At 48.2% G+C, this 21,544-nt stretch overlaps 1 protein-coding gene across 1 annotated transcript in view; it reads left to right on the top strand.

Moving 5' to 3' along the window:
* The first annotated feature begins 337 nt into the window (after positions 1–337).
* Positions 338–21,544, top strand: part of arf3b (ADP-ribosylation factor 3b) — a 47,704-nt gene continuing 26,497 nt past the window's right edge. The window contains exon 1 of the mRNA XM_072493831.1: positions 338–407. The gene's annotated coding sequence lies outside the window, so the exon portion shown is untranslated. The remainder of the gene's footprint in view (positions 408–21,544) is intronic.

The raw sequence follows: 21,544 nt of genomic DNA, 5'->3' as shown, positions 1-21,544 counted from the left end.
ATATTGGCCAGGACACTGGGGAAAACTGTTCTTCAAAATGGTGCCCTGGGGTTGTTTACGTCCACCTGAGCAAGCAGATAGGTTAAATGTAGTGTTGGGCGCCATAGCAACAGGCACATGCCATTCAGCAAGGGGCACCATGATAGGATCAGATTTATCACCACCCCATTGGTGACAAATTAAATTTACTGTCTATGCCAGCTCCTTATTTGGGAATCCCCCGTGACTCCCGGTCATGCCAGCAATTGCACACTTCTGCCACTGGGTGGAGCTTTGAAAGCTGCAGATACCCAGAACGTACGCTTCCTCCGGTTTGCTTCGTCCGTGTTTGAAGCTAGAGGAGGCCCAGCCGTGTCTCAGGTTGGACTGGTGACGAGCAGGGCTGTAGGCCGGAAGGATTGGTGCAGGTAAGAGTTGATCGAATACTGCATGAAGCATGGTGAGGGTGTCATATCAAGGGAAGTAATTCAGGGCACAGTAGAATGACGAGAAACAGCCGAGGGCATTCTAGACAATTACTGGATTAGTCTTTGGGGGAAGAAAGGAGATTTACAGTGTTTTTTCAGAATATTAAAGGGCTTGATTGGAGTCCATGATGACCTATGGTTGGCCTTTTCTTATATGTTAAAGACATAATTAGGGGCCTGATTGACACAGTAGGTCAGAACATGACCTTTCACCTCTGACATCTGGTTTCTAATAGCTGAACCTTTCTCTGCAGGCATCAGTTGGCCTGCTCTCTGAGGCATTGCGCCTTCCTCTGATAACAGCAGCGTAGGCCGGAAACTTCCGCTCTGGAATCTAAGTTTGGGTGACGGACGCCGAAGTGGGAGTGATTTCCCCTGCTAATATATGCAAATGAGAGTCCCGACATTGCTCATCAGGACGCTCAGCTCACCTTTAACCCACCTTAGTCCCCGAATTGCTCAATTCTATCCTGCTATCGGCCTCACCTCAAATTAAGTCCCCCGCCCGCCAAATGTCCCACTGCTGGCGGGACCCGAAGATTCCGCCCAATGGAACAGGAGAAGGCCATTCAGCCCCTTGAACCAGTTCTACCAGTCAACGAGATCATGGCTGATCTGGGGCCCAACTCCACATACTCAACTTTGCTCTTACCATCTTATATTGGCACCACCATCAGTGCCCCCACTATTAACATCCTGGGGGTTACCATTGACCAGAAACTGAACTGGACCAGCCATATCAATACTGTGGCTACAGAGGCTAGGAATCCTGTAGTGAGTAACTCACCTGCTGACCATCCCAAAGCCTGTCCACCATCTACAAGGCACAAGTCAGGAGTGTGGTGGAATACTCTCCACTTGCCTGGGTGAGTGCAGCTCCAACAACACTCAAGAAGCTCCGCACCATCCAGGACAAAGCAGCCCCGCTTGATTGGCACCCCATCCACAAACATTCACTCCCTCCACCACCGATGCACAGTGGCAGCCGTGTGTGCCATCTACAAGATGCACTGCAGTAACTCACTCATGTTCCTTCAACAGCACTTTGCAAATGCGGAACCTCTGCCATCTAGAAGGACAAGGGCAGCAAATATCTGGGAACCCCACCACCTGGAGGTTCCCCTCCAAGTCACTCACCATCCTGACTTGGAAATATATCACCGTTCGTTCACTGTCGCTGGGCCAAAATCCTGGAACTCCCTCCCTAACAGCACAGTGGCTGTACCTACACCACATGGGCTGCAGCGGCTCAAGAAGGCAGCTCACCACCACCTTCTCAAGTGGCAATTAGGAATGGGCTATAAATGCTGACCTAACCAGCGAAGCTCACATCCCCTGGATGGTTAAATAAAACAGAACTACCACCCACTCCTGAGCGGTAAAGTGTAAATCAGTCAGACCACTGGCCTTCCATCTCTGGGGCAAGAGAAAAAGATCTTGTAATTGGGCATTTCGCCTTCTAGTGGACCAGGAACCACACTGCAAAAGCGCATCTTCGAATGTTATTAACTGGCAGCGAAAATATGTTGTAACCCTTGGGGAATCTGTGGAAAAGCATTGGCAGGACAAGAGCAGGTATCCGCTGGTTAGTAGAGTTGTTAACTGGGAACTGAAGTCGCACAGCAGCTCACACCAGAGACTAGGCCCCAAGCCTTAGTGAACTGCAAAGTACCCAGGAGTTTATTCTGACTGAAAGAGTCAGGCTGCAGTCGGCTTTGAATAATGTCAAGAATTATCTCAACTCTCAACTGGAGTGAAGCTGTGAATTCCAAGGTGTGACCTGCAGTTAGAGTCACAGGCGACTGCAGATGTGAGTACTCCTCTTCATTCGGAAAATAATTAACAACGGACGGGATCTACTGGCCGCATTGCGTCTGAAGGGCGGCGTGGCCGGTCGATGCCGGTCGATCTCTCTTCTGGGATCTACCTGGCTTGCCACACCTCGTGGGATCTAATGCGATCTCGCAAGACGTCGCAATCTTTCGCAAATCTGCATATTGGAGCGAGACAGCGAGTTTCACTCAAATATGCACTCCCCTGATCTATCTGAGGTGTTGGGATCTAACCCCTTCGCCTCAGAGACCTGGGTGAGCGCTGTTCAGTGCTTTGGGGGGGGGGGGGGTTTGGGGGTCGCATTGGGAGGTCGAGCGGGGCTGGCGAACGGAGCTCCTCACTGCAGGAGACGGGACGAAGTGTGGCCTCGGTGGGGCATTCCCTGCTGAGGCCCCGAATTCAAACGGACTCCCGCTAGATAGCATGTTGAGTCTTGGCGCTGCGAGCGCCGGGAAGCATCCGGCTAAATGCACTCATCACGGGACTCTGTACCAATTTGGTTCGATCGCGCCGAACCGTATTGAAGTTCATACAGTACAACGTTAACTAACAGAATGAGATCTCAGGAACATAGGACCACGAGCCACCCATTCGGCCCATCAAGCCTGCTCCACCACTGAATACGATCATGGCTGATCGTGCACTGTCGGAGGTGCTGTCTTTCAGATGGGACGTTAAACTAAAGTCCCGTTTGCTCCAGATGCATGTGAAAGATCCCAGGACACTATTCCCAGGAAGAGCTGGTGTCTTGGCCAATATTCATCCCTCAATCAACCTCACCAAAGCAGATATCTGGGTCAGGGTCATTATCACATTGCTTTTTGTGGAATCTTGCTGTGCGCATATTGCCCATTGAGTTTCCTACGTTGCAACAGTGAGCATGCTTCAATGACTGTAAAGTGTGTTGGAACACCTGGTGGTTGTGAAAGGCACTATAGAAATGCAATTATTTGTGTTCTAGTCCTAGCACACCATGTCTACATACAGTGGGACATGCACATACCCGCAGCCTATACACATAGGTATCCTGCAAAAAGCCAAGGGCAAGTCCTTCAGCATCAATTGCACAGCACCTGGTGGCAGTTTGGGCCTTGTGGTGTCAATTCCTTTTCCTCCATTTGTCACAACGCGACTCCATTGCACAATCCCTATCCAAATATTTACTTTTGCAACTCCTGCAGTTACTTTCTTTACAACACATCCAAGGATAGAATAAATGGTGTATTTTGGAAAGAACCCTCAAAGCAAACAGCACGGTGCGAGCCAACAACATGGCGAATCAGAGTTCAGACGAAGTTCACAAATTGCCCTCGCAGTGGACTAGTTGGCTATTGAAGTACTCTGTGTAGCGCGAGTTGGGGAGACAGGTTTCTACTACCCGAGATGTTCATGTTTGTATATGCACAGGCTTATACGCTGTACCTTCATTGCCTCTCGAGTGCACAGATTACCAAACACAGCCCCTGAACATGTTAAATCCCCCTTAATTACTATCCAGCCCCCAGCCGATAATGGAGTCTTCTTATTTTACCTGAAATTGAGAGAGTGAGAGAAAAGCGTTCAAACAATTTGACTTATGTGCAGCTCGCTCCAGTGCTTCATGTCCAAACAGGGAGACGACTCCCAAGGTTATCGGCAGTGTCTAGGAAACAATGGGGCCCACTGTCTCAAGCTGACAATCTAGGGCAGTGGGGAGTCGCGCTGTGTAACAGCCATTGGCAAGACAGGTATGAGTGAGCAGTACCTTTCCCCTCAGGCTGGCATCCATGCACTCCGCCTGACCCCAGCTGCACTCATTCCAAATGCCGATCAGAGGGAGCTGATGATGCCTTTGAGGGGGGTGGGGGGGGCTATTGCCTCTGCCCCCAAAGAGCAGAACAAAAACAGTTGTTAAACATTAACTAGCGCAACTCTTAAAAAACAGATGAGCCTTGGAGTTCAGGGAATACAGGGCTCTGAAACGTTGGTGCGTCCTCTGACACTCTCTCCTCATTGTTAACATGAAACTTGTATATTCTTCTGCACGGCCTTGCCTATCATGGATGCCAATTGCGTTCCGAAGTTGAAATCGCGAAGCGTGTACCGTTTAGCGTGGAAAATCCAAGCGGTGCCAGATTGTTTTGAAGACTATACCGATCACTGTTGGAAAGATGTCACTGAAGTTTTTCCCTCTCGTGCTCACCAGACCACAAGAATGCCAAATTTCAAACGACCCCAACAATTTATACTGCACGAGACAAAGGTGCTGATTGGTTGGCAAACCTACAGGGGAGACTATAGTTCCCCGTTGCTTTCTCCATGGCAACGCCTCGGCCAATCACAGTCGACTTGCCAACCAATCGGCACCCCTTTTCCCCTGTAGTATAAATTGTTGTGCTAGTTTGAAATTTGGCATTCTTGTGTTTGTTCTGATGAGTGTAGAACATAGAACATAGAACATAGAAAATACAGCACAGAACAGGCCCTTCGGCCCACGATGTTGTGCCGAATCTTTGTCCTAGATTAATCATAGATTATCATTGAATTTACAGTGCAGAAGGAGGCCATTCGGCCCTTTGAGTCTGCACCGGCTCTTGGAAAGAGCACCCTACCCAAACTCAACACCTCCACCCAACACCAAGGGCAATTTTGACATTAAGGGCAATTTATCATTGGCCAATTCACCTAACCCGCACATCTTTGGACTGTGGGAGGAAACCGGAGCACCCGGAGGAAACCCACGCAGACACGGGGAGGACGTGCAGACTCCGCACAGACAGTGACCCAAGCCGGAATCGAACCTGGGACCCTGGAGCTGTGAAGCAATTGTGCTATCCACAATGCTACCGTGCTGCCCTTGAGAACAAATAAATCTACACTATATCATTTTACTGTAATCCATGTACCTATCCAATAGCTGCTTGAAGGTCCCTAATGTTTCCAACTCAACTACTTCCACAGGCAGTGCATTCCATGCCCCCACTACTCTCTGGGTAAAGAACCTACCTCTGATATCCCTCCTATATCTTCCACCTTTCACCTTAAATTTATGTCCCCTTGTAATGGTTTGTTCCACCCGGGGAAAAAGTCTCTGATTGTCTACTCTATCTATTCCCCTGATCATCTTATAAACCTCTATCAAGTCGCCCCTCATCCTTCTCCGTTCTAATGAGAAAAGGCCTAGCCCCCTCAACCTTTCCTCGTAAGACCTACTCTCCATTCCAGGCAACGTCCTGGTAAATCTTCTTTGCACCTTTTCCAAAGCTTCCACATCCTTCCTAAAATGAGGCGACCAGAACTGTACACAGTACTCCAATTGTGGCCTGACCAAAGTTTTGTACAGCTGCATCATCACCTCACGGCTCTTAAATTCAATCCCTCTGTTAATGAACGCGAGCACACCATAGGCCTTCTTCACAGCTCTATCCACTTGAGTGGCAACTTTCAAAGATGTATGAACATAGACCCCAAGATCTCTCTGCTCCTCCACATTGCCAAGAACTCTACCGTTAACCCTGTATTCCGCATTCATATTTGTCCTTCCAAAATGGACAACCTCACACTTTTCAGGGTTAAACTCCATCTGCCACTTCTCAGCCCAGCCCTGCATCCTATCTATGTCTCTTTGCAGCCGACAACAGCCCTCCTTACTATCCACAACTCCACCAATCTTCCTATCGTCTGCAAATTTACTGACCCACCCTTCAACTCCCTCATCCAAGTCATTAATGAAAATCACAAACAGCAGAGGACCCAGAACTGATCCCTGCGGTACGCCACTGGTAACTGGGATCCAGGCTGAATATTTGCCATCCACCACCACTCTCTGACTTCTATCGGTTAGCCAGTTCGTTATCCAACTGGCCAAATTTCCCACTATCCCATGCCTCCTTACTTTCTGCATAAGCCTACCATGGGGAACTTTATCAAATGCCTTACTAAAATCCATGTACACTACATCCACTGCTTTACCTTCATCCACATGCTTGGTCACCTCCTCAAAGAATTCAATAAGATTTGTAAGGCAAGACCTACCCCTCACAAATCCGTGCTGACTATCCCTAATCAAGCAGTGTCTTTCCAGATGCTCAGAAATCCTATCCTTCAGTACCCTTTCCATTACTTTGCCTACCACCGAAGTAAGACTAACTGGCCTGTAATTCCCAGGGTTATCCCTAGTCCCTTTTTTGAACAGGGGCACGACATTCGCCACTCTCCAATCCCCTGGTACCACCCTTGTTGACAGTGAGGACGAAAAGATCATTGCCAACGGCTCTGCAATTTCATCTCTTGCTTCCCATAGAATCCTTGGATATATCCCGTCAGGCCCGGGGGACTTGTCTATCCTCAAGTTTTTCAAAATGCCCAACACATCTTCCTTCCTAACAAGTATTTCCTCGAGCTTACCAATCTGTTTCACATTGTCCTCTCCAACAATATCGCCCCTCTCATTTGTAAATACAGAAGAAAAGTACTCGTTCAAGACCTCTCCTATCTCTTCAGACTCAATACACAATCTCCCGCTACTGTCCTTGATCGGACCTACCCTCGCTCTAGTCATTCTCATATTTCTCACATATGTGTAAAAGGCCTTGGGGTTTTCCTTGATCCTACCCGCCAAAGATTGTTCATGCCCTCTCTTAGCTCTCCTAATCCCTTTCTTCAGTTCCCTCCTGGCTATCTTGTATCCCTCCAATGCCCTGTCTGAACCTTGTTTCCTCAGCCTTACATAAGTCACCTTTTTCCTCTTAACAAGACATTCAACCTCTCTTGTCAACCATGTAGGATGCAAAGATTCGACAACCTGTCTCTTTTCAGCAGCATTCCAGTTCTGCACTCCCAGCGAGTGTTAATATATAGATGGTTAATTTTACGCGATGAAGTGTAATTATCATAGAATTTACAGCGCAGAAGGAGGCCATTCGGCCCATCGAGTCTGCACCGGCTCTTGGAAAGAGCACCCTAGCCAAGGTCAACACCTCCATCCTATCCCCATAACCCAGTAACCCCACCCAACACTAAGGGCAATTTTGGACACGAAGGGCAATTTAGCATGGCCAATCCACCTAACCTGCACATCTTTAGACTGTGGGAGGAAACCGGAGCACCCGGAGGAAACCCACGCAGACACGGGGAGGATGTTTGTGTGGGTTTTTTTTTCTGTGGAGGTAACCCTGGGGAATCGGACCGGGATTCAATGGGTGGTACACTCGCCTCTGAGCCAGAAGGCTGTTGGTTCAAGCCCCACTCCAGGACTTGAGTGCAAAGTCCTCGTCTCACACTGGAGTGTTGCACTGTCGGAGGTGCCGCCTATTGGATGATACATTGAACCAAGGCTCAATCTGCCCTCCCTGGTGGATGTATAAAGGCACCATTCTGCCCGTCGAGTCTGTGCTAACTCTCTACAAGAACAATCCAACACCCTTTCCCCGGAGCCCCTCATACCTTTTCTCTTCAGACACTCCAGTTCCCGTTTGTAGAGCGACGATTGAGTCATAGAATGCCTACAGTGCAGAAGGAGGCTATCCAGCCCATCGGGTCTGCACTGGCCCTCTGAAAGAGCACCCTACCCAAGCCCACCTAACCTTTGGACACTAAGGGGCAATTTAGCATGGCCAATCCACCTAACCTGCACATTTTTGAACTGTGGGAGGAAACCGGAGCACCCGGAGGAAACCCACGCAGACACGGGGAGAACGTGCAAACTCCACACAGTCACCCGAGATCGGAATCGAATCGCCACAGGTTCTTCCCACCCAAATGAATCACTTCAGCATGTGTGGGCAGCACGGTAGCACAATGGTCAGCACAGTTGCTTTACAGCTCCAGAGTTCCAGGTTCGATTCCCGGCTTGGGTCACTGTCTGTGCGGAGTCTGCACGTTCTCCCCGTGTCTGCGTGGGTTTCCTCCGGGTGCTCTGGTTTCCTTCCACAAGTCCAAAGATGTGCAGGTTAGGTGGATTGGCCATGATAAAATTGCCCTTCGTGTCCAAAAAAAAAAGATTAGATGGGGTTATGGGGAGAGGGTGGAGGTGTGGACTTTAATGGGGTGCTCTTTCCAAGGGCCAGTGCAGACTCGATGGGCCGAATGGCCTCCTTCTGCACTATAGATTCGATTAATTACATTGAATTTGACTACCCACTCCACCAGTCTTGTGTCCTTTTGTAGTCTATCACTATTCTGGGACCCCCACCACCTGGAGGTTCCCGTCCGAGTCACTCACCACCCTGACTTAGAAATATATCGGCCGTTCCTTCACTGTCGCTGGGGCAAAATCCTGGAACCCCCTCTCTAACAGCACTGTGGGTGTACCTACACATCAGGGACTGCAGCGGCTCAAGAAGGCAGCTCACCACCACCTTCTGAAGGGCAGATAGGAATGGGCAGCAAATGCTGGGCCTAGACAGCGATGCCCACATCTCGTAAATGGATCTTTAAAACTATTCCTGTCATAGCTCATAATGCCTCCAATTCTTATGTGGCGGCAAATTGTGCCCTTTACGCCCAAGGCTATTGGACCTCATGTATATCAGGATAAGTCGTGGTCCTCATACTGACCCCTGGGGAACTCCACTGCGTACCTTTCCCCAGTCCGATCAAGAAACATTTACCTCAACTCAGCCATCCTTGCCACCATCATCCCCTTTAGTTAATGAGCTTCAACTTTGCTGGCAAGGCCATTAGGTGGCATGTGCGCCACGTCAACCTCATTACCCTCATTGGCACGTTTCAGTTTGTTGGAGCTTAATGTGTGCAAAATGGCTCCCGTGATTCCCACATAACAAACGTGGCTCCACTTCAAAGCTATTTAATTGGCCGTAAAGCGCTTTGGGATGGCGCCCTGTGGTCGTGGAAGGCGCTATATCAATGCAAGTCTCTCAGCATCAATAACTAACATGGCATTGATGCGACAATGTTGGAAGGTTTGCAAAGTAATCATTGCAAGCAGATCTAGTGATGATGAGCAGTTTAATACGAAATAAATTCTTTTTTGGATTTGCCGTAATCTATCTTTCAATCTCAAATTGCCAATCTCAAGTTTCTATACCGCCTCAGCCATGCTTCATTCTTTTAAAATAAAAGCTGCTCTCACCTTCTCTCGCTTACAGCAGTGTTACTAGGTAACCTAACAACACAGGCCACAATCCAAATAACATCTTGCTTAAGGGCCAATCTCAGAGGTGTCACAACACCATGCAGCATGGAATGCTGGGATACAGCTGTCACAATGAACTTTCATTATGGCTTTTGCACTTTGCCCACGGGATGAGGGAGACATTGATTGGAAGCAAAAGTTTTATTAATTGGTGCCATTTTAATTGGGCTCTACCTCCACTTGCGGTGTGGAGGCTCGGAGGACCCTGTTGCCTAGCAACATTCCCTTTTCACCTTTCGCTGGAAAGGCGAGGGAGCAATCCCGTGGGGAAGTCCAAAACAAGGAGGTATTAACTTAAAATTACCCGGGGCAGCACGGTGGCGTAGTGGTTAGCACTGCTGCCTCACGGCGCCGAGGTCCCGGGTTCGATCCTGGCCCCGGGTCACTGTCCGTGTGGAGTTTGCACATTCTCCCCGTGTCTGCGTGGGCCTCACCCCCACAACCCAAAAAGATGTGCAGGGTAGGTGGATTGGCCACGCTGAATTGCCTCATAATTGGAAAGAACAACAAAAAACCTAAAATTACCCATTCGGGGCAATGTCAAGTCGTATTTTTCTCAAAGAAAAGTGGAAATCTGGAACTTTCTCCCTTAAAAAGCTGGCGCCCACAGGGGGGATCAATTGAAAACATGAGATTAAACGATTTTTGTGAGGCAAGAACATTAAGAGATATAGAAACGAGATGGAGTTCTACACATCAACCATGAGCGAACTGAATGACAGGCTCGAGGGGCTGAATGGCCTCCTCCAACGTTTGGACGATTCCCAGCTCGGGTTCCACACAGCCAGGCAGACAGTGAAAGGTGTCGACTGGGAGCAGCGTCTCTACGGAGGGCAAGAAGAGGTACGCTATAACTAGGCCCCAGGCCCTGTGATGAGTGCCACTGTTTCGGGCAGCCGTGGCAAATAAGGCTCACTGGCAAAAGGCCACAGTCTAAGGACCTCCCCTCCCCCTCTCGCCTACCCAGCCATCGTACTCTGAGGGGCTTCAAACGATGTAAAACTCCTCGGGCTGTATGCACCAGAGAATGTTTTATATGATATATATCTATATTGTAAATATGACCTAAGTGTCGTAAGGCAGTTCATGTGCTCTATCGAAATGAATTGATCTGTCTTGCGCATTGTGTAATGTCAAATTTGAACTGTTATGTAACAGATCTTTACAAATTTAATGAATAAAGCATATTTTGAAGGGATAAAAAAAGAGATTGCTCCTGCTTGATCTCCAGCTAATCTCTTTACCTTGGCAGCTGCACCCTTATCCCTTCATTTCAGAGTTTAAAGTGGTTCTGGACCAGCACTGAACTACACTCACTCCCAGATGAATGCATATCTGAAGATTTTTGCTTCAGGAATAAGCGTCCCTCTTCTTTATAGTTTTCTTTTTACTTCACTGATGTCACTTCAAACAGGCTTTTGAAATCCGTTTATATTAAAAGCGACAACGGTAATGGATATTCGGAATAGGCCAAGGTTTAAAGTAGCTTATTTTTTTGATGGAGGAGGCAAATTATGAACCCTCCTCGGGTTTAAAGAAACATCTGCCCAAATTTGGACGATTTGAGAGTGAGTCACAACTCATCAGAGGGAGAGATGTTTTTATCGAAGCACTTCCGCAGCTCGACAAGACCATGGCCACTGTCCTCTGAGAGCTGGTGAAATTGAAATCAATCCCCGATCCCATTTCCATTAGCTGCAAGCATGTAAAAAGGTGGAGGGGTTTCCTTGAGGTCTATTTTTCGCTCTTGCTGCACATCAGACGGCCTTTTGGCATGCCAAAGCTCAATTTGGAACTTCCCCAAGTGCTCTTTATTGGTCAGTGAGTGACGGAAAGCCCCACAGATTCGCCAAAGAATTGCAATGACCTTGATCGCCAACCTCCAGCTCTGTACTGTGTTATTCACAAAGCTTCACATCTGTGCAAAGCAGGCCACTGCCAAGAAAGGAAAGCCTTTGCGATCTTCTTCAAGGTTTATTTTTTTATTTAAAAACATTTTTTTTTTGTTACATTTAGAGTACCCAATTCATTTTTTCCAATTAAGGGGCAATTTAGCGTGGCCAATCCAACTGGCTTGTACATTTTTGGGTTGTGGGGGCGAAACCCACGCAGACACGGGGAGAATGTGCAAACTCCACACGGACAGTGACCCAGAGCCAGGATCGAACCTGGGACCTCAGCGCCGTGAGGCAGCAATGCCCTCAAGGTTTATTTACCCCCAAAATAACTGAAAAGAAATCCCAAAAATAACACGTGCCCATAATAGGGGCGAGGAAACCGACAGTCGCTTGCCTTTCCTGAACTTACGTTGCTTTGAAATAACCAAGAAGTAAAAGAAACCTATTGTTTTAACATTTTTCTTCGCGCAGGGCAAGGGACAGTTTTCTGGTTTTTCATTTCCGGGAATTTTATTCTGGACCTTTCCGTGAATTTTGAGGAAAACAATTTTGGGAAGTGTTCACAGCTTTTCTTCGCCGAGTATCATCACTGGCCATCGCAATGGTTTCCACCTTGTTTCACACTTGTTTGGGATTATCCTGCCTTCTGTTAAATTGTTCAGCTTGATGCACTCATTCGACGATTTGTTACAAAAGAAACGTATATATTGATGGTTCAGTGAACACACATTGCTGTTCCTGGCTTTTTTTTAAATTTAGAGTACCCATGGGGGGGGGGGGGGGGAATTCCATCCATGATTTTGGATGTGTTAGGATTCAGTTGTTGGCTGAAAAATAAAACTTTGCAGGGAGTAGGTGAAACCTTGCCTAGGTCCAGAGTTCAGTATTGAAAAGAGCAAGGGAGAGGTCAAAGGACAACAGTCTTTGTGGAGCAGGGAAGAGAGAGTGCCAAGGTTGGGTTTTAGAAGGCTGTGTCCAGGTAGTGAAAAGTTGGGGAGCTTAGGACAAAATGAATTTGGGGAGACAGTGCAACCAGTCTTTAGATTACATGAATGTATCGCTCTCAGGAACCATTCAGTCTTTGATGCTGGCCAGCTGTTCCACTGAGGCTATCTAATCTTGTTCTCAAATTGGTACCTAATTTTTTCATGTTGTTAAACTATCCCTGCTTCAGTGGCCTATTTTATCTCTGTGTCCTCCTTGCTGCTAAGTTGCTTACTACTGTAAATTAATTTTTCACCCTCAAAGCTTTCCATATTTTTGAGAACGTTCGGACATTTCATCCTCCAACACCTCGCAACGAGGCTCAATATCTCAAGCCTGCCTTCGAATCGGTAGTCCGATCATCCCTGGTGGTATTCTAATGCTGTAGATTTATCGAAGCAAGGGCAACTCACTGATGCCAATGCCCCCAGTTGTGGTGTCGGGTGCACTGGGCAGTGATGGAGCTTCAACGCCACAGGGTTGGTTCATCAAGCCACCTTCAAAAAAACTTGGCTCCCTGCTGAGAGCGGGGGTGGTACATTCGCCCTCCTGTTTGACAGCGAGAACGCAGGGAGAGCAATCTATTACTTTCGCGAGAAAGTCTATCTCCCCGAGTGAAAAGCCCGGGGTCGCAGCTTAATCTCGCAGTTTGAGCATTGTGCGATCCTGCCCTATGGTGAGCGAGAGGTGACGTGTCTATCATCCAAGGGGCTCTGACACCATTTTCCATGCAATGTCTGACTGTCTGCGTCTGTACTTAACCTTTTGGCTTTGAGTTCTGCCGTTAACTTGATACTCACGGGGCTCTTTAAAGAGATGAATCTGCGTGAGAGTTCACCGCTATTGAGGTAAACCTGCTTCACACTGTTGGCTGGGGAAAAACGTCTTCTAATCTCTAATCTTGCTGAGGCCTGTCCAGGTTGCATCTATGTCCTCCAGTTCTATGATCTAAATTTTAAGTTAACTAGCTGACTTTCATCTGTGTAATATCTAGATGTTGTCACCTCTCAATCTATCAACAGTGAAAACAAACTCGGTGCTCAGAATCCTTTCAACGACAGGCATGTCTTTCAATCTGTGAAATGCTCTCTATTCTCTCAGGTCCGTCTTTCCCCTGAGGTCCTGTTTCTGGCCTGTCAATAAAGGAGTGAGGCTAACTGTTTCTTGCATTAATACAAAGACGTTTAATCTTACAATGGGGTAGGTGGTGGTGTCGTGTAATCCAGAGGCCCAGGCTAGTGGGGACGCGGGTTCAAATCCCATCACGTGGAATTTAAAGTCAATTAATAAATCTGGAATTAAAAACTAGTCTAAAGGTGACCATTGTTGAGTGACGTAAACCCATCTGGCTCACTAATGCCCTTTAGGGAAGGAAATCTGCCGTCCTTACCCGGTCTGGCCTACATGTGACTCCAGACCCACAGCAATGTGGTGGACTCTGAATGTCCTCTGAAATGGCAGCATGCCCACTCAGTTATATCAGGCCGCGAGGAACTCAAAAAGGGAATGAAATCGGGTGGATCACCTGGAAAACCCAGCCCTGTTCACCCTAAAGTCCTCCCAAAATTGGGAGGGCTGTCGCACGGACAATTCAAGCAACCGCCTGACATATTCGTACTTCCGAAATCATCCCGTACAGACAATGGCTACAATTCTCCGGTCATCGGGATTAGCTTTGCCCGATGGCAGCGCACCCCTTCCCGCGGGTTTCCCGGTGGCGTGGGTGGCTTCAATAGGAATTCCAATTGACAAGCGGTGGCACTAGAGATCCCGCCGCCAGCGGGATAGGCCGGGACCAATTTCCCAGTCGCTAGTAATCCAGAGACCAGGCCGAATACTCTGGAGACACGGAAGGGAAATTGTGACACAGGATAGGCTGAAAATGGCCAAGAAGGATTGTGGATAAATCGCCCTCAGTAGCTACAAAGGATTTCCGATTAGGCGAGAATTGCTGGCACGGCGTCTGTGACGGGGGAGGATGTAGAAGCTGGGTCAGTGGGGAAGGTGGGAATAGGGCCTGAGCATCAGGAATGAGGTGGCGAGCGATGGGAAAGTCAGGCTTGGGAACCAGAGCAGAGACGAAACACAAGTGGGGTAAAGGTTCATGGAGAGAGGAGCGCAGTGGAAGAACTGAATTGAATGGCAGGACATTCAATGAAAGACTAAAAACGCAGCTCACTGAGAGCAAAAGGAAGGAAAATACAAAATGTTTTAAAAGCCACTTTAAGATAACCACTGTGCTAACGTACCACCCGATCATGTCCGAATTTACATTGAAACTTTCTTTATAGTGGCACCTACCCAGCGTCACTAGTAACCCAGAAGCCCGGGCTGATGTTCTGGGGACACGGATTCAAATCCCCCCCATGGCAGCTAGTGGAATTTAAATTCAATTAATAAAATCTGGAATTGAAAGTGACTCTCAGTAATGGCGGCATGGCGGCGTAGTGGTTAGCACTGCTGCCTCGCGGAACCGAGGAGGCGGGTTCGATCCCGCCCCAGGTCACTGTCCGTGTTGTCATAATATACACCAGTATATCATGGTGCAGACACACACACACACTGATGGACATGCAGTGGGACCAATCAGCATACACAACATCACAGCCAATCACCAGTGAGAGCACACGCACTATAAAGACAGGGGACAGGAGAGTTCCGCTCATTCTAGTAGCAGCCAGCTCGGAGCACAGAGCTCACAGCCTGCAACACAGACATTCACCATGTGCTAAGTGCATCAACTGGTTAGGACTAGGCAAGGGTCAGCAGTTAAAGCTGGTATTGCATTTACCCACAGTTCAAGTATGTTAATATAGTTAACCTTATAATAAAATACAGTTGCACCACTTCCAGTGTTGGTGACCTGTTTGTGATCCAGAACACCCAACACATCATGGTACAAGGAGTGGTTGCATAGTAGCACTTCTGAGACCCACCTGCAACTAATCAGCATTCCGGCATCCTGAAGTATGGAGAACATCAACCCGCCGCCGCCGCTCCGCATCGCCGGCAATCTCGGGCTCAATTGGAAGATTTTTAAACAGCGCTTCCAGCTCTTCCTCGAAGCCACGGACAGGGAGAAGGCCTCGGACACCAGGAAGATTGCTCTGCTCCTCTCCACGGCCGGGCAACACGCCATCCACATCTTCAACTTCCTCACATTCACAGACGACGAGGACAAGACAAAGTACAAGACGGTTCTCCTCAAATTCGATACCAACCTCAGCACAGAGGTCAATGAAAGCTTCGAAAGATCTGTTCCAGCAGCGCTTGCAGGGCAAGGACGAGCCTTTCCAATCCTTTCTAACACACCTCTGCATCCTTGCGCAGTCCTGCGGCTACGGGCCCACCTCCGACTCCATGATATGCGACCAGATCGTATTTGGTGTTCTGTCGGACAGCTCCTCAAAATTAAGCAACTCACCCTAGCAACTGCCATCGAGACCTGTGTCCTGCATGAAAATGCCACCAGTCGGTACTCCCACATACAGGCAGCTGAAACGGCGCGGCAAGGTCCCCACGAGGCAGAACGGGTCCAAACAATTGAACACCTCCAAGGCTGCAGCCTGGATGAGGGCGGCCATTTTGCGAGCTTTTCGCGGCCTCCCGCGCTTGTACGTGCCAAACGAGGGGACGGTGGCGTGGAGGAACGTGATGCGCAGGCGTGCACCACGCAGGACCGCACCGCGCATGAGCGGTGGCGCAACGAGCGTCCTGACGTCACGACGTGCGGCAACTGTGGCTCTGCCCATTTAAAGCTGCAATGTCCTGCAAAATCGTGACAATGCCTACGATGTGGCAGACTTGGCCACTATGCTGCCTGCTGTCGAGCAGCTCAGCCTGCCAATTCGCATCGCTTCAGCCAGCCTCGCAGGAACGTTCGGGCAATTCAACCCACGTTCACCGATTCCGACTTCCCGCAGATCAGTGACACCGAGGACCCGAGGGAGCCTTTTCGAGTCGCTGTTATAACAAAGAACAGGCTGTCCCCGAATCAAAACCACCAGCCGCTGTCGGTGCACAGCATTGATCCAGACGACGAGTGGTGTGCCACCCTGACGGTCAACCAGAATTCGTCGCCCACTTGACTTATGAGTTTTACAATGTTGGACTCTTTGATCTGTTCTGTTATCCTGTTTCATCATTCCAGTCGTTTGTATATAATGTTCATTTCGTTGTTGGTGTGAAACTCTATTTCTCTGCACCAGGCACCTTCCCGGGTAAATAGATTAGCCTCATGTACATAGTCATGTAAATAACACGCACACACATAGTCAGGTACATTCACTACACAATATTTATTGTCACGCAGGCACATGTTCTTTATATAAAAGGGGGGATGTCATAATATACACCAGTATATTATGGTGCAGGGCCCACCTCCGACTCCATGATACGCGACCAGATCGTATTTGGTGTTCTGTCACACACACACACTAGAGTTCCCGCTCATTCCAGTAGCAGCCAGCTCGGAGCACAGAGCTCACAGCCTGCAACGCAGACATTCACCATGTGCTGAGTGCATCACCTGGTTAGGACTAGGCAAGGGTCAGCAGTTAAAGCTGGTATTGCATTTACCCACAGTTCAAGTATGTTAATATAGTTAACCTTATAATAAAATAGAGTTGCACCACTTCCAGTGTTGGTGACCTGTTTGTGATCCAGAACACCCAACACATCACGTGTGGAGTTTGCACATTCTCCCCATGTCTGCGTGGGTCTCACCCCCACAACCCAAAGATGTGCAGGGTAGGTGGATTGGCCACGCTAAATTGCCCCTTAATTGGAAAAAAAGAATTGAGTACTCTAAATTTAAAAAAAAGAAAGTGAATCTCAGTAATGGCGGCCATGACAACTATCATCGATTGTCATAAAAACCCATCTGGTTCACTAGGGAAGGAAATCTGCCGTCCTTACCCGGTCCGGCCTACATGTGACTCCAGACCCACAGCAATGTGACTGATTCCTAACTGCCTCTCTCTGAAATGACCGAACTGATCACTTAGTTCAAGGGCAATTGCGGCACTGTAGCACAGTGGTTAGCACTGTTGCTTCAAAGCGCCAGGGTTGCAGGTTCGATTCCCGGCTGCGGTCACTGTCTTTGCGGAGTCTGCACGTTCTCCCCGTGTCTGTGTGGGCTTCCTCCGGGTGCTCCGGTTTCCTCCCACAGGTCCTGAAAAAAGTGCTTGTTAGGTCATTTGGACATTCTGAATTCTCCCTCTATGTACCCGAACAGGCGCCACAATGTGGCGACTAGGGGATTTTCACAGTAACTTCATTGCGGTGTTAATGTAAGCTTACTTGTGACAATAAAGATCATTATTATTATAATTCTGGACGAGCAACAAATGGCCATGACACGCACATCCCATAAAAGAATAAAGGGAAGTGTAGCAATACTGCTGCTCAGAAACTCACTATAATAACGGAATTAAAAATATGGCGTATGAGCTGGTCACCTGAACTGACACTGGTCACCATACAACGATTGTATTCAGCTTGTAGTCACGTTCCACATTTTGCAAATCATTTATTAACTTTCAGGAGAAAATATTCGAACATAAGCAGGAGCTGGAAATCTCCCAAAGGGACGTTAGTGTTACATTTTTATTGGCAACAGAAGTCACTTCCTCTAATTACGAGAGCAGAAACACACAGCAGACCAGGAAGTATTGGTGGAGAGAGAGAGAAAGTGAGAGAGACGGACAGAGTCCATGACCTTCATCAGAACAGAGGCAGCACCTACATTATTTTGTTTTTATTTCTACTGACATCATGTCTTTTTTTAGAAGTTCAACTGGGGATTAGGAGCCCTCCTGTTGGCTTGAGCTGTGGGTTTCTATTTGTGCAGGATTTTAAACTCCTGAACAATGTGATAACACCAGCTGTCTCTGTGTGCAGCTCTAGAATTCTATCTTCTCCTCACTTTTAAGAATCTCCTTGAAACCTACTTCTTTGACATAGCTTTCACTCCCTCGGTTCCCAGCATTGTCCTTCTATGTAAAAGCCTGGCAAATTAGGATAAGATGGATGGCATCTTCTGGTAGGCGTCGAAACCCTGGCGTAGGGACCATACATGTATCCTGACCCCAAGAGCATCAGTTGACCCTCTCACCTGCGCAATCTCACCTGAGGCGGCCGATTAACAAGCTGCATTTCGGAGCCCCGCCCAATTCGGGATGTGCAGGCGGGACGATCAATCGGGGCACTGGAGGGTGTAGGTGGTTGGCAGCCCCGCTGGGAGAGCTGGGCACTGCCAATGTAAAGCTGGAAGACTGCAAAGGGCACTTTAAGCTACAAAGTTCAAAGTAAGTGTAGCCATAACTACCAGATCAACATTGTGGAGGGGAGAGGGAGGCTGAAAGTTATCATCTCCATTGGAAAATGGCCAATAATTCGGCCCTCAAGTGGTATAATTGGCTGCCCATTTTGTTGGGGCATGCTGTCAACTTTCTTCCCCTCCTGCCCCGAGGAGGTTCCATTTGGGGCAGGAATGCGCGAGGCATCGAATCCTAGCGTGGCTCCTCCCAATTTTCCCAGGCGCCCCTCCTCCAACCTCATCTTCCCAGGGCTGAGAAAATTAAGCCCAGTGTGTTATTTGGGTTCAGTCAAGGTATACATGTCTCCTCAAAGTTGCAAGCTGTACAATTCCATTGAAATTTAAAACATTTAGAGTACCCAATTCATTTTCTCCAATTAAGGGGCAATTTAGTGTGGCCAATCCACCTACCCTGCACATCTTTGGATTGTGGGGGTGAGACCCACGCAAACACGGGGAGAATGTGCAAACTCCACACAGACAGTAGCCTGGGGCCAGGATCGAACCTGGGACCTCAGCGCCATGAGGCAGCAGGGCTAACCCACTGCGCCATCGTGTCGTCCCAATTCCCATTGAAATTTTAATTCTAATTTTACAAACAGAATTTTCTTTATTCATTCATGGGATATGGGAGTCTCTGGCAAAGCCAGAATCTATTGAATGGCCCCTTGAGAAGGTGGTGGTGAGCTGGCTTTTTGAACCGCCGCAGTCCAAGTGGTGTAGGTACACCCACAGTGCTGTTAGGGAGGGAGTTCCAGGATTTTGACCTGACAATGAAGGAACGGCTGATATATTTCCAACTCTGGATGGTGTGTGGCTTGGAGGGCGACTTCCAAATGTCGGTATTCCCGGGTATCTGCTGCCCTTGTCGTTCTAGGTGGTAGAGGGTGTGGGTTTGGAAAGTGCTGTTGAAGAACAACATGTTCTATTTTTAGCATAAGCAACATTTCTCCAAAGCAAACAGGGCAGCAGCGAATTGAAGCCAGGCCAAATGGGCATTTCTGGCTATCGTTGAAAATTCATTCCAAGCCTTGAAAGTTACTTTCTGCAAAGCATGCTTTCTGATAAAAATGGACTGCAATTGGGAAAACCACTGTTCAAGTTTCCCAACTCAAAAAATTATTTATTCATAATATTAATAGTCTTTATTAGTATCACAAGTAGGCTTACATTAACACTGCAATGAGGTTACTGTGAAAATCCCCTAGTTGCCACATTCCGGCGCCTGTTCGGGTACACAGAGGGAGAATTCAGAATGTCCAATTCATCTAGCAAGCACGCCTTTCGGGACTTGTGGGAGGAAACCGGAGCACCCGGAGGAAACCCACGCAGCCACGGAGAATGCGGACTCCACACAGACAGTGACCCAAGCCTGGAATCGAACCTGGGACCCTGGCACTGTGAAGCAACAGTGCTAGCCACTGTGCTACCGTGCCGCCCATACTGTGCTACCGTACCGTGGGACCACATCATGGGATGTGGGCGCCACTGGGATATAGGCACAGCATTTATTGCCCATCCCTAATTGCCCCTTGAGAAGGTGGTGGTAAGCTGCCTTCTTGATCCGCTGCAGACCCTGTGGTGTAAGTACACCCACAGTTCTGCGGCAGAGCTGGGTTTGCCATCGTCATTTCCAACACCTAGGTCCATGCCGGATGGTCTGTCCGAGTTCAATCCTTTTAGACTTTGTAGCAGTTCGATACAACTGAGTGCCTGGCTTGGCCTTTTCAGAGGCCAATTAAGAATCAACTGCATTGTTGTGAGACTGGAGTCACATTTAGGCCAGACCAGATAAGGTCGGCAGATTTCCTTCCCTAAAGGACATTAGTGAACCAGGTAGGTTTTTGTCATGATCACCATTACTTTCAATTCCAGATTTATTAATTGAATTTAAACTCCACCAGCTGCTGTGGTGGGATTGGAACCCACGATCCCAGAGCATTAGACTCGACCTCTGGATTATTAGTCCAGTGACATTATCACTACACCACTGCCTCTTATTACTATGGCTCAAATTAGTTATGCGGCACGGTAGCACAGTGGTTAGCACTGTTGCTTCACAGCTCCAGGGTCCCAGGTTCGATTCCCGGCTTGGGTCACTGTCTGTGCGGAGTCTGCACGTTCTTCCCGTGTCTGTGTGGGTTTCCTCCGGGTGCTCCGGTTTCCTCCCACAAGTCCCGAAAGACGTGCTGTTAGGTAATTAGGACATTCTGAATTCTCCCTCTGTGACCCGAACAGGCGGAGGAGTGTGGCGACGAGGGGATTTTCACAGTAACTTAATTTTCAGTGTTAATTTAAGCCTACTTGTGACAATAAAGATTATTATTAGTTCAGTCACATGACACATCTTTGTCCAAGCATATTCCTTGGATTCACACATTATCCATCTGTGCATCCACTGACGTACTTCTGCACAAGATGAACATGTATGAGTGTTCATATGTGTGCACTCAATGTGCAAAGTACAGGAAAACCCATACATGACCTGGCTCCATGTAGTTGTTTTTAAAAAAATATTTTATTGAGGTATTTGAAAAATTTTATAACAGTAACTAAACAATGACATCAACATGGTAAAATAAACATTTCTCCCCCCCCCCCCCCCCCCAGCCCAATCTTCACACACCTCAACCATACACCAACAATTCCCCCCCCCTTGGAATATTGCACCTGCGGACATTTTAATTTTCCCCGAGAAAGTCGACGAACGGCTGCCACCTCCGGGTGAACCCGACCATTGGCGCTCTTAAGGCGAACTTTATTTTCTCGAGACAGCCATGTCACTAACCCAGGTCTCTATACTCGGGGGCTTCAAGTCACTCCACAGGGGCTGGTTTAGCTCACTGGGCTAAATCGCTGGCTTTTAAAGCAGACCAAGGCAGGCCAGCAGCACGGTTCGATTCCCGTA

This window comes from Scyliorhinus torazame, chromosome X (assembly GCF_047496885.1).
Source record: "Scyliorhinus torazame isolate Kashiwa2021f chromosome X, sScyTor2.1, whole genome shotgun sequence".
NCBI classification, from domain to species: Eukaryota; Metazoa; Chordata; class Chondrichthyes; order Carcharhiniformes; family Scyliorhinidae; genus Scyliorhinus; species Scyliorhinus torazame.
The sequence above is the reverse complement of the archived record's forward strand: the minus strand, read 5'-3'. Positions and strand labels throughout refer to the sequence as shown.